Consider the following 14,329-nt stretch of genomic DNA (forward strand, 5'->3'; position numbering starts at 1 on the left):
GCAAGTAATGTAGTATCATATATTACTTTTTTTTGTCACCCTAGTGGGTGTGATATTGTGTACTCCGTAGTAGTAGTAAGTTATCATTTATTTAATCATTTCTATGTCGGAGGCAATAAAATATCATCAGTACATGACAGATACCAAAAATACAGTGTAAGTTCAATCATTAAAATTATATGTTTAGAGTTCATAATATCACTGCACAATTCCCCTTTACTGAAATAAAGAAGCCTTCGAGAGCTAGTTCTACATTCATAGATTTAATTTGAGCAATTAATGACTTAGATCTATCACGAGTCACTGCTCTGTATTTAAGTAAAAAGAGGTCTAAGAATCCGGCAACAAGATAATACAATTAAAGGACAATCAAGTAAAAAGTGAGAACAGGTACATTTTAGTCTTAAGAGGGCACAAGCAGCTAAGGGGGGAGTAAAGGGGGTTTATTCCTAACCTAAACTTAAAAGTGGATATGTTGAATACTCGTCCTGGGTAACTGAAATATTTTGGAACCGGTAATCTATGCACAGCGTGTTTAAAAATTCTGAGGTCCTTTTTTTATCGCATATATAAGAATAAGCTCCAAGCCTGCCAGGGGAATTTTAAAATACTGCTGAAGATACCATTTACTGATCGTGTTGTTCTGAGATTCTTTGATAAGATTATCAGATTTATTGTACTGTTGCAATTACAGCATTGACTGTGTTTAATTATTTTGGAGCGCCTAGTAATCCACTGTGGCAGAAACTTTGGAAAGTTAAGAGACGTTAAGGATTATGTTCTTACACTTTGTCATCCATCACGGGCAACCTCACTTGTTAGAATATCTGTCATTTTAAATCTGGCTTTTGTCTCCAACATATAAAGACTTAAACAGTGTTGGTAACTGATGGTCTTCTCCAACTGATGGACTCAAACTCTTTAAACGCTGTTACATTTGACAATCACAATAACAAGCTCATTGTGAAATGTTTGCAAACTATTGTCCTGTCATTTTCCCACCCCATTTGCTGTTTTCAGTCAGACCCCACCAGAAATGATCAATTGAAGTATGACAAATTCTGTGCTCTGCTTCCCCAGCAGTATTCCTTTATAAAGTCCTACAAGACTAATATATCTGTTTCACTGTTCTACCAACCTTTAGTTGTTGGATGATACCCTTAGAGCCTTGAGAACTGGATGAAACAGTTACATAGAGGAGACGAAATCCACAAGTACACCAGCCATCAAAGCAAAGCCTATCCCAACATAATCTAACATCTCAATGATATTCAGTTGCGGATGAATGATTGAATGTTCTAACTTAGATTGATTATCAACCAATTTCCCCTAGTGGACTCCCCAGAGTGCGCTCAAGGATGCACTTTTCATGTTTTAAGTTATTCCTATCCACAGAATGTTCACTCCAAAAAGCTGAGTTGCACCAAACTCTACGTTCTCCTTTGAGGAGCAAATTCAAAAAGAGAACTTCTATGCTACTCTGAAATCAGTACTGCCTCTCACTCTCTGATCATGATTTTGTTAAAACCTTATTTCAATCTTGAAACTCCATCCACCAAAAAAGCTTTAAGTCATGTATACTTGTGCTGCTTTTCTCATTTCTAATGCTGCTGATTGGGTCTACATGCAACCAGTCTGTAAGTGCTATATTTGCTTCATGTCAAATATGCTAATTAAAATTTCCACATTTACTGACTAAGTGGGGGTTCTCTCATACATCAGTTGCATTTATTGGGGTCAGAAAATTCTGGAGGAAGAAGTAACCAGACTCTAACAGTATTCCAGGAATGGAAGCACAGTAGAAATGTGGCCTTGTTGGTCTGCCACACCCTCACATTGTGGTCTGTTATGGTACATCAGCCATATGAAGGTAAAGTGTTAGTTGGAAATGGCCACCTATAGTTTCTGTAGTTTCTTCTTCATTACCATGACAAAGCAGCTAGGAGGTGTTGTCCGAAATGAAGCCTAGAACTGTTAGGGAAATCCAGATTTAACTGTTTGTTACAAAGCATTTCAAAACCTCTTCCAATAAAGCCACTGCCACGCCAAGTTTAATGTGAGACCCTGGTTGGGATCTCTGCTTAGGAATGTGCATTGGATTAACACTAATATATTGCTCCTGTGCTCGTTGCCTGACACTGCTGCTGTTCTCCTGCATAAAAAAGTCTTTTTTGGTGCCATGCATTTGTTAGTCATTAAGAGCAACATTGACACCTTCCTTGGCGCCATGTTGGCCCCATGTTGCCAATGTGTGTCAAAAGAATATATGCATTTGTATCAGAGTTTGTAGGGCTAGGCAGCCTGCTGCTGACACCGTCAGAGCCAGAGATTCATCTTATGAACAGAGAAAAAGTGTGCTGACACCTCATGAGGTGGTGCACGTAGAAGAAGAATGCGAAAAACCTATATGTCTGGCTGTTACTACTCTGGTCTGTTTGAGTAGTATGATCACCCAGGTGTACGTCCTTGGTATCGTGATCGGGAAGAATATGGGTGGCTCTTCTAGATATCCAATTATGCACCAAAGTAGCTCCAGAGGATGATCTGTATTTCATAAAGCTCTTAAATGCTGTTAAATAGCTCATAAAGCACTATCTATATTTCATATTTGAAACCCCCAAAAGAGTCTGTCTACCTTGAATGGAGCCAACAGATCTATGGCGTGCTGGGCCTCGTTAACCCAATACTCTGACCTCCAAACTTCTACAAAGCCCGTTTTCACCAAAAAAATGCAAGGCCCCAGAGTCCGATCCTAGTTTGCAGAAAAGCTGTCCTGCAAATATTTGGGTAATGCTAATACATTTCCAACTAGGCCAGGTGCATTAGCTCTCCTGGGCAGAGAAAACAAGAACCTTAACATTATCAACAAGAATGTGTCTATCTCTCAAGCACTAATAACCGGATGAGTAAGATTATACTAGAACAGGTGGGATCAGGGCCGGACTGGCCATAGCGGGCACCGGGCAATCCCCCAGTGCGCCGCACCGGTGGGGGCCGGTTTTGGGCCCCTGGATGCCGTTTTTGCAGCATAGCTGCAAAATCGTCCCTGTACCAAAATCGGCTGAAACCGGCCCCGGCAAAGAGCTCGGCGGCACCTCCAACCCCCCCTCCCAGTGGGGAGGGGGGAGGGGTAGCCGAGCACTTTGCCAGGGCCGGTTGTGGTTGACAGTCGGCCCTGGATGGGACAAAAGGAATCTAATCTGGAATTACTTTCTGTGGAGAAGAGACATGAGGCAGAGGCCCCGAAGATTTGGGTGCAGTTCCTCTTTTTTTTACCTCATTGCTGATAAAGAAATTGAAGTAGGACAAGGAGATTGATATTACGAAGTCTGTGAACCTGGAGCAAATCAATCAATCAATCAGAGTACTTGTAGAGCGCGCTATTTACCCGTGAGGGTCCCAAGGCGCTGAGGGGAGGGGTTGGTGCTGCTACTGCTCGAAGAGCCAGGTCTTGAGGAGTCTTCTGAATGTGAGTAGGTCTTGGGTCTGACGTATGTGGGTAGGGAGGAGGTTCCAGGTCTTGGCGGCGAGGTAGGAGAAGGATCTGCCGCTGGAGGTCGTTTGTTGGATGCGGGGGACAGCGGCAAGTGCGAGGCTGGCGGAGCGGAGCTGGCGGGTGCGGGTGTAGAAGCGGAGTCTGCTGTTCAGGTAGGCTGGTCCGGCGTTGTGGAGTGCTTTGTGTGCGTGGGTGAGGAGCTTGAAGGTGATCCTCTTGTCGACGGGGAGCCAGTGTAGGTCTCTCAGGTGGGGGGTGATGTGGATGCGGCAGGGGACGTTGACGATCAGTCGGGCGGAGGCGTTTTGGATGCGTTGTAGTCGTCGTAGGTATTTGGCTGGGATTCCTGCGTAGAGTGCGTTGCCATAGTACAGTCTGCTGCTGATGAGGGCCTGTGTAACCGTTTTTCTTGTTTCGGTCGGGATCCACTTGTAGATACTGAGGAGCATGCAGAGGGTGTTGTAGCAGTAGGAGGAGACGGCATTGACCTGCTTAGACATGGAGAGGGAGGAGTCAAGGATGACTCCGAGGTTGCGTGCATGGTCGGTGGGTGTTGGTGCTGTTCCCAGTGTGGTCGGCCACCAGGAGTCGTCCCAGGCTGACGGGGTGGGTCAGAGGATGAGGACCTCCGTCTTGTCTGAGTTCAGCTTCAGACGGATGCTCCTCATCCAGTTGGTGACGGCCTTCATTCCCTCGTGAAGATTGGTTTTGGCGGTGTGTGGGTCCTTGGTGAGGGAGAGGATGAGCTGGGTGTCGTAGACGTAGGAGATGTTGAGGTCGTGATGGCGGGCCACTTGTGCGAGGGGGCCATGTAGATGTTGAACAGAGTCGGGCTGAGGGATGAGCCCTGGGGGACGCCGCAGATTATGTCGGTGGCTTCGGATTGTAAGGGTACGAGGTGGACGCTCTGGGTTCTGCCGGGGAGGAAGGACGTGGTCCAGTCAAGGGCCTTCTCTTTGATTCAGGCTTCTAGGAGGCGTGTCTTTAGAGTGCGATGGCAGACCGTGTCGAAGGCGGCCGACAGGTCCAGTAGGATGAGGGCTGATGTTTCGCCGATGTCTAGTTGGCGCCTGATGTCGTCTGTGGCGGCGATGAGGGCTGTCTTGGTGCTGTGGTTTCGTCTGAATCCGGATTGGGATGGGTCCAGGATGTTGTTATCTTCCAGGTGGTGGGCCAGTTGCTTGTTGACTATTTTTTCGATGACCTTTGCCGGGAACGGGGCAGGGAGATGTGCCGGAAGTTCTTGAGGTCCTTGGGGTGCGCCTTGGGCTACTTGAGGAGGGCGTTGATTTCGGCGTGCTTCCAGCTTTCCGGGAATGTAGCTGTTTCGAAGGAGATGTTGATGACCTTCCATAGTTGGGGTGCGATGGCTGCGTCTGCTTTGTTGAATACGTGGTGTGGGCACGGGTCTGACAGAGACCCTGAGTGGATGGAGTTCATGACCTTGCATGTCTCGTTGTCGTTGACGTTGGACCAGGAGGTCAGGCGCTGGTGGTGTTCACAGGGGAGGTGGGGTCTAGCGAAGTCGGGGCGGTCGTGGTGTTGAAGCTGTCGTGGATGTCAGCGATCTTGCGATGGAAGAAGATGGCTAGTGAGCCACACAGTTCTTGCGAGGGTGGGAGGTCATTGGTGTTGGCGCTGGGGTTGGAGAGTTCCTTTACAATGCTGAAGAGCTCTTTTCTGTCGTGTGCGTTGTTATCCAGGCGGTCTTTGAAGGAGGATCTCTTGGCTAGTCTGATGAGGTGGTGATGTCTGCGGGTGGCGTCGTTGTGGGCTGTGTGGTTGTCCGGTGTGCGTTCGTGGAGCCATATTTTCTCCAGTTTCCGGCATGCGCGTTTGGAGGTCTGGAGTTCGTCGGTGAACCATGTAGCTTTCTTGCTGGCGTGGCTGTTGGAGGGTTTCTTGAGCGGGGCGAGGGTGTTGGCGCAGTCGTCGAGCCACTGTCTGAGGTTGCGGGCTGCGGTGTCTGGGTTGGTGGGGTCGGTGGGTGGGTTCTGGGTGAGGCTGGTGATGAATGAATGTGAGTCTTATAATGCGCAAAAACTTAACCCCAAAGGGCATCAAGGTGCAGGTAACAGACAGAAAATCATAACAAAGAGAGAAGGTGATGTAGTCATAATTAATTAATTAATATGCCAGGGAAAAATGCCATGTCTTCAAAAGTTTACGAAAAACCACCAGTGAGGGTTGGCTAGAGAGTTCAGACGGTAGGGTATTTCATAATTTGGGCACCAGGAAGGAGAATGCTCTTCCACCCCATCTCACCTTGTTGAATCTCGGGACGGTAAGGAAGTTTTTAGTGGAAGAGCGAAGTAGTCTGTTGGGGATATAGGGGCTAACTAGGGATTTGATCCCTTCAGACCCTGGTCCAAAAACCAAGACAGAGGAGTTTAAACGAAATTCTGGCCTGTATAGGCAGCCAATTAAGTTATTTTCTCGCCTTGGTGGCAGATGAGCGCCTAGGCAGATTCAGAACCAGCCTAGCGGCGGCGTTTTGAACCACCTGAAGTCGCTGACTCAATTTCTTATTAATACCACCATACAGCGCGTTGCAGTAGTCGAGCCTAGAAGATACCAGGGCGACCGTTGACTGTTTACGTGCCTCCGGGGACAGATAGGGGGCGATCTTTTTTTAGAGTTCGAATAATGGTACAGCATGTCGCCACTGTTTTATTGACCTGACGGTCAAATGAAAGGGCCGGGTCAATTATGACACCTAAATTCCTGGCTGCCTGTGCAGGTTGGGGACATTCCCCTAGAGAGACAGGCCACCAATCCTCATTCCACACTTCGTGGTTCTCACCAAAGACCAAGATCTCAGTCTTCTCTCCGTTTAGTTTAAGATGATTACGTATCATCCATACTGATACCTCTTCCATACTTTCTCTAAATTTAGGAGCAGAGTCTTGTGTCGGTCGGGAAGTGGAGACAATTATCTTAGTATCATCGGCATAGGAGAGTACTTGATACCCAAAAGATCTTATAATTTTAGCAAGAGGGGTCAGATAGATGTTCAATAATACAGGGCTAAGCGCCGAACCCTGTGGGACCCCACATTGCACCGCCTGGGAGGGAGATAGAAATGTTCCCAGTTTTACTCTTTGCCGTCTCTGGTGAAGAAAAGAGGAAAGGAGGTTCAGAGCGTTGTCCTCAACCCCTATCGACCTCAACCTGTCAACAAGGATTGAAGGGGACAGGGTGTCGAACGCTGCTGTTAGGTCTAGCAACACAAGCAGAGCAGTTCGACCTTTGTCAACTTCCGTTCTGATGTTATTGACTACCATCGTGAGGGCCGTTTCTGTGCTATGGGTCGCCCGGAACCCATGCTGGGAAATATCTAAAAGACTCTCCCTCTCCAGATGTAGAGACAGATGGTGGTTAAGATGAGCTTAGAGTATTTTGGCCGGGCCGGTAGTAAAGAAATTGGCCGGAAATATTTCAGTACATCGGGATTCAAGGAAGCTTTTTTCAGTAGAGGTTTAACTACTGCAGTCTTCCAGGCTACTGGGAAACTCCCTTCAGCGATGGACATGTTCATAATCTCCAAAAGAACAGGAAGTACAGTCTCTCTGCAAGCCTTAAGAGTTTTCAAAGGGCAAGGGTCCAGGGGGGAACAAGACTTAGTGGCGTCTAGGAGATTGTTAAGCTCTACCAGCGACATCAGAGGAAACTGTGTCAGACGGGGCCCGGGAATTGCTTCCAGGATCTCAGAGCTGACAGAAGGATGGTTTGAAAAAGAGATAGGTGTTGGCCGTGTGTTAAGCTCCAAATTTAGAGTTTCCAAGGCAGTATGTATGTCTACTATCTTAGTATGGAAAAAATTAGCAAAATTATTGCAAAGCGGCTGAGTCTCCACCACTGAATTTGGATTTTTAGGTGAGGATAATGAGTTGATAATTTTGAAAAGCTCTCTTGAGGATTTCATCGAGGCAGTGGTATTATTGAAATAAGTCTTTTTCTCATCTATTATCGCCCTTTTATAGTCCTTTAGGGCCTGTTTATGCTGGCTCTTCTCGGGGGCATTAGGTTGGGCCAGCCAAGCTCTTTCTTTTTGTCGGCATTTCTGTCTCAACAATCTCAACCGTTCTGAGTACCAAGGGGCAGAGGGGCTCTTCCTAGCAGAATAATGTTTTTTAGGGGGTGCTAGGGTATTCACAGCTTTGCATAATGCACTGGACAGGCTAAGAGCAGCAGCATTAGCATCAGGCAGGAGAGAGAAGTTGCCTTCTGCCAGAAAAGGGGCTATTGAGCTGTTATTTACCTCATTGTAATTTCTTCTGGTTTCCCATGAGTTTGTGTTTTTGGAGGACATGGTAGAGGAAGGTATACTAAGACGGAAGGGAACGGCCCAATGATCTGACCAGGTTAAAGGGATCGGCGATCCGGTCTTCAACCTGCTATCATTAGAAAAGATACCGTCTAAAGTATGGCCCGCAAGATGAGTAGGGCCATCTACCAGTTGGCTCAGTCCACATGCGTTAAGATTTTCCATAAGAGCAATAGTGTCCGGATCTTCTGTCTTCTCCAGGTGAAAATTAAAGTCACCTAGAAGAGTAAGATTAGGCCGATTAATAAAAGGCTCTAATATTTCGAGAATTTTAGTGGCAAAAGGAGCCCTAGGACCGGGGTGTCTACAGCAGAGAATACCAGAAAAGGAGGAAGTGGGGGTAAACTGTATTGAGAAGTAGAGAGCTTCAAATTTGTCAGAAGGGGAGGAGAGTGGATCTATACGGCAGGTGAAACCATCTTTACATAGCATTCCCAAGCCCCCACCTCTGCGACCTTTACGGTCCATTCTAACCAGTGGGAATGGCATCAACCAAATCGGGACCAGCAGTATCCGAACCCCAGGTTTCGGTAATAAAAACCCAGGGAGGTTTTCTTAGTAGGACCAACTCATTAAAAGCTACATTATTTTTGACCAGGGACCTAGCATTAACGAGCAGACCAGGCTCCATAACCAGAGTGTCTAAACACTTATCTGGCAGTGTCCGGCTCCGGCGAATTTTGTGCCCACGAGCGGCTCCCTGGGAAGATGAGATAATACAGCCACAAGTGATATTTCCAGGGGATCTCGTATGGTGACAAGGTTGAGGAGGTGGCCTAAGGGAAAGGAGAGTAGTGAGGGAGTATAACTCACAATCGGGTAAAAATATAGAGCGGGGAGCAGCATTCATGGCGCATGGCGTTTCCTCGGCGCTGACAGGCACAGACGGGCTGGACTCTGGCGCGACTCCGGCGCAGGTCCGGCGCGTCCGCTGTTCGCGTCCGCTACGCGGAGTCATGTCCATCCCTTTTGTACCCAGCGCTGGACTTCGCAAAGCGCTTCCTCCCAATCAAAAATGGCCGCTACTAACAGATCCCCGGTACCGGCCGAACTCCGCCCTAAATCGGCTGCGAGCTGGCCCGAGATGCGGGAATAGCGGGGAGATAGTGCATATGACCTCCTAAATCGAGGTAAAGGGCGAGTGCAGGCAATTAAAAATAAAGATGCAGTTTTAAAAAAAATTTAAAACCGGTTTAATTCGTGGCGCAAATAGGGGGAAAAACAGTACCATACACCAGGCAACCTCCCGGCTTCTGCCTCAGGAGGGGAGAGACACACACACACAGCAAGGGAGAGCCAAGCAAGGAGTGCCCCTTTTGTACCCAGCGCTGGACTTTGCAAAGCGCTTCCTCCCAATCAAAAATGGCCGCTACTAACAGATCCCCGGTACCGGCTGAACTCCGCCCTAAATCGGCTGCGAGCTGGCCCGAGATGCGGGAATAGCGGGGAGATAGTACAAATGACCTCCTAAATCGAGGTAAAGTGCGAGTGCGGGCAATTAAAAATAAAGATGCAGTTGAAATTTTTTTTTAAACAGGTTTAATTCGTGGCGCAAATAGGGGGAAAACAGTACCATACACCAGGCAACCTCCCGGTTTCCGCCTCAGGAGGGGAGAGACACACACACAGCAATCTGGTCTTCGGTGACTTTGCCCCAGCAGCAGCGAGGCAGCTTTTGGGTGCGGTGGTGCGTGGTTGGTTTCTTGAAGGCTAAATGAATGCAGTGGTGGTCGGTCCAGTGGAGTTTGGTGGTGTGGTCGAAGGCGACGGTGGTTGTGGAGAAGACTGGGTCCAGCGCGTGGCCGGCGGCGTGGGTGCGTGCGGTGACGAGTTGTCTGAGCCCGAGGTTGGCAAGGTTTTTGATCAGGGTGGTGGAGTTAGCGTCGTTGTTGTTCTCGAGGTGGAAGTTCAGGTCCCCGAGGAGGATGTAGTCCGTGGAGGCGAGTGCGTCGGAGCTGGCGAGGTCGCCGATAGTCGCTGAACTGAGCCCCCGGGATCCTGGGGGTCTGTAGATGTGTGTTCCTCTGAGGGTGGTGTTGGGGTCGGTGTGGATCCGGAAGTGTAGGTGTTCGGCGGTGTTGAGGGTGTCGTCTGCGTGGGTGGCGACCTTGAGGGTGGACTTGTGCACGATGGCTATTCCTCCTCCGGTTCCGTTGGCGCGATCCCTGCGTGTGATCTTGTAGCCGTCCGGGATGGCTATGGCTATGTCAGGCGCCCAGGAGTCATTCCACCAGCTCTCGGTCAGGAAGGCAACGTTGGGGGGCGGAGGTGTCGAGCAGATCCCAGAGCTCGACGGGGTGTTTGCGTGCGGAGCGGGTGTTTAGGAGTATGCAGCGGAGGTGGTTGGGTCCAGTCCTTGGAGGTTTCGTGGTTCGGTTGCAGGTGAAGTTGCAGGTGCGGCAGGAGAAGGGTCTGTTTCGGGGTGGCCTGAAAGCAGGTGTGGTTTAGGCCGGCGTTGAGTGCGTGGAGGCCGCTGGCGTCATAGTGGAGTCTGGTGTCGTGGCGTTCGCGGGGTCCAGGGGTTCTGGCACTGGGCGCAGACGGGCTTGCCTTAGGCGCGCCTTCCGTCCGCCAGCGGCGCGCCCGCTGCGCGCGTCCGCTGCACGGCTGTGCAGCTGCCATCATTTTAAGGGTAGGTGGGAGGGAGAAGCTGCTGGGAGGCAGGATGCAGGGGATAACGAATGGGCCGGGGGGGGGGCAGGGGCAGTAGTGGCGGGAACAGCGATCAGGGGCACGGGGCAGCAGAGACTGAGGGTGCAAGGATCTGGTGGAGCTGAGCTGGGGCGGGGTGGAGAGAGAGAGACCTACCTGGCAAGGTCAGGGGTCGGGCACAATCAGGGGAGCAGAAGGCAAGAAAAACGAGTGCAATCAGGGGAGCAGAAGGCAAGAAAACGGGCAAAGATAAGAATGCAGGCCCAGGGGGTAGACAGGCAACAGCGGTCACAGACACCAGAAGACAGCATGGGCAGTACATGGAAGACAGACAGCGACAGTGATACAAACCTAAGGCCTACCATTGGCCACCAGGGATGAGGCGCAGGTGGTAGAATGCGGGTGGAGGAGGGCCTCAACTTCTACAGCAGCGGCAGCTGGGGCAGGAAACACACAGCGGAGCTGTGTGGTGGAGGAGCGACCTACCAGCAAAGATTCCACCCTCCTCCTTTTGCCGTTTTCAGTGAAGCAAACCTTGAAGACCATTCCCAAGACAGATTAAGGCAGCCATTTTATAAACAGTTTTTCTTTCCAAGGGGTTACCCTCCGATGGCCAAGGAAGAGGTCAAGCAGCACCTACAATAACCACCAAGCTGCTTGAGACATCCAAGCAATGGCTCTCCTATGCACCCCTCCACCCACAGTATTCTGCACAATGAAATGTTTCCTTGGATACTTGGTTGCTTTAGCTTATAGTGTATCTAGCATGTCTTCATTTACCTTCAGATTTCCACTCCAGCCAGAGGCATGATATTTCTATGCTGATCATCTACAGTAGCACAAGCAATAAGTCTGCATTATATTGCTGGTGAAAGCACTGTGGAGGAGGTTCTTACCCGAGAACTAGAGCAGATCATTTACACCTGGTATTTCTTATTAGATAGAAAGAAATCGTATAACAAAAAAGCAGATCTTTGACATAAAACTCTTAAACATATTCTTTTTAAATGAACAATTTAGTGAGCCAGCACTCCAGTGATATGGGTGATTTTGTGGTGATTGAATCTTTAGGATACATCATTTTGTTTTCCATTAAGTCAAAGCCACAGGTGTTAACTCACGTTTGCAATAGTTGCTAACCTCTACCAATACAAGGTTCTCATATTCTGATTAAGATTCACATTCAGAAGTTTCACCACATGCCTGCTGGTGGTAGAATCACATGTACATCATCAGGTGACTACAGTTCTCCTATTTGGAATTAATTTTAAAAGCTTTGTTAGTTGGGATGTGAACACACATTCAGGAACCATCAGATCTCTTGCACTGCTGACTCTTCAGTGTGAGATAAAATAAATCTAGCTTAGTTAATCAAATAAAGGTTTTACTTGCAGGAGCTCGTCTGGACGTTATACAGATACACCCTTTCCTTCAGAAGAGCAGTGCCAAAGGTTTTGGCTACTCTCCTTCAGAGATTTTGAGTGAGACAAGTTGTCTCTTCTGAGCCTAGGTTCCTTAAACATTTTCTTCATTAACCATGCTTGCCTGTATATGATAGTTTTGCAAGAGTGCCTTCTTTCCCATTGGATTTAGACTGATGTGGCCTTGGAAGGTAAGGTCATATTTTCCCCTTTTTTGGTGGACAAAGATCAATAGTTTGAAAGTGGGTTTCATGTTGAAATCCTTCATTATCAGAAAGTGCTGGTGACATATGCCTGCTTCGAGGTCTAGTGAGCACATGTAGACAGGCTGTTCATCATAACTCCTTCTGCCATATCAATATTTTGAATTGAGCAATTAAGTTTGCAGTGCAGTCCTTTCATTTAAAGCCACAAGGAAAAACTTCTGGTCCAGACAGTCAGCACAACCAGTATATCATACTCTTGGAAAACTGGTACTAGACCATTTGCTGCTACATAATTCTGTCGACCTCGCATCTACCTTGAGTGCTAAGTGAGGGTACACATTCCATATACAAACCTTACTCCGGGGAACATAAATGGGAGTTGAATTTAGGAATGCTGTGAAGGCTTTTCATTATCGGGGATAGTTCATGATTGATTTTTGTCACTGCTAGAAGCAGAAAATGTGGGCTTATTGGATTCAGTCTAGCGAGTACCATCCTCCAGGGAATGATCTTTCGATAAGCTGTTAGAAGACTTAATTGTACCTGTTTCTGCCTAATATGTTGTTCCTGATATTTCTTCAAAAAGGTTCTCGATCTGGCAAAAATGTGCCTTAAGTATCTTTCTAGAAGAATACGTGTGACCTAAAAATCTTGATTAGCTAGTTAGCCTTTCTGATAACTGTCTTCTAGAAGTGTCTGCGTGCTACAAGGTTTGCTTGCATTTACTAAGAAAAAAAGGTTCTTAGAACTCATAATTCCTAAAAAGTGCATTATCTGACTGGTTCATTAGCAAGTTCATTAGTCGTTCTACCTTTTTAGAAATTCTTCTAATCCTCTGAAAAATGTATTTCACATCATGGACGCATATGAAGAAATGTTGTCTTGAGAAGGCGGCTGCCTCACCAGAGGTCGAGCTGGCGCTGGTTTGGCGCCAGGAGCCTCTCTCCCTGGCTCCGGTGGAGTCACGGATCGAGGCGGGTCCTTTGGGTGCCTTCCCGGGTCCCTCTCGCTCCTCAGCGTGGGCGGCTGCTCAGTCTGAGGCCGAGCTGACGCCGCGTGTGGCTGGCACCACATGATGCCGATCAGGCGCCGCTGACGACTTCCACGGAGTCATGCTGGCGACGGGCTCTGGATTCGACTCTTGCAATCCCTTCGTCTCTGGAGGTCTGTCATCTGTCGAGTGCTCCTTCCCGGAGGAAGGGTGCTGTGTGATTGCCTCTTCACCAGCATCTTCTAGAGGAGGCTCTCCACTGTCCTCGTGGCCATTATCCTCGAACCCTTCTTTCCTGGGCTCGCGGCTGGCTTCTCCACCGGCATTTTCTCCTTCTGAGGCCCTGCGGGTCCCTCATTCCTTGGTGGATTCTCCACTAGGTTGGGGCTGGCCGCTCCCCCCTGGAATCGGGGAAGGGCGTCTCAGTCTGCGATCGTCTCGCATAGAGGAATTGCTTTCCCCTCCTGTGAGAAGTTGGCCTGATATATGATGCTCACTAGTTCTAGTGATCACCTTGTATCAGTCCAAACAACCCTTATGGTGATTGGTTGTAAGTCAACCTAATAGACCAGCTATCCTAGTGGTAGCATGGACAAAGCAGTCTTAGGCTAAACTCTTTATGGCATGTGAAGCCAGCTGTTTTACCACAATATAACCCCTTGAATACCAGATGAAAGGACACCACACAGGTTGTTATGAAAATAAACAGTATATTTATTAATAACAACACCTCTGAACTCTTTATGAGGTCAGAGGGCTAAGCACATGACAATCTCTTAGGAAAAATACGATAAGTTGCACAAAATTACAATGGTGCCCTAGGGGCACGACAAACCATATACTAAGTAAGTGGAATGTGAAAGTCGATAGAAGGAATGGAGCTGTCCAGAGGCTGTAGGATCGATGGGACCACGCTACACTAACTCTAGGTAAGTAATAGGAGGCCCACGGAACGCGTGTGCAGAGTGTGAACTCACACGCGAGATGCGTAACAACGTCTATGGACAGTACAGTTCAAGTTAAAAGGTGAATAAGGACAATCCTGACTAGGTAGGACTAAAACGACTGTGGAACTGGACACTAGGACAGTTAAACTACCCTTGAGCACCGAAATGCTCTTGTTACCTCACCCACGGGCCGCGGGTGCATAGGTGCCAAAGTGTGTCGGGTTCTCGCGTTGAAGTCAATGGAGCCTGAAAGAAAAGATGCTGCAGGCGACCAGGAGGAAGATGTCCG

The 14,329-nt window shown here is 48.4% G+C and overlaps 1 protein-coding gene across 2 annotated transcripts in view; it reads left to right on the forward strand.

Annotated features, from left to right (window-relative positions):
• The window catches only part of RNF213 (ring finger protein 213), a 2,973,532-nt gene that overhangs the window by 1,954,863 nt on the left and 1,004,340 nt on the right, over nt 1–14,329 (forward strand). The window lies entirely within an intron of this gene.

This window comes from Lissotriton helveticus, chromosome 7, assembly GCF_964261635.1.
Source record: "Lissotriton helveticus chromosome 7, aLisHel1.1, whole genome shotgun sequence".
NCBI lineage: Eukaryota > Metazoa > Chordata > Amphibia > Caudata > Salamandridae > Lissotriton > Lissotriton helveticus.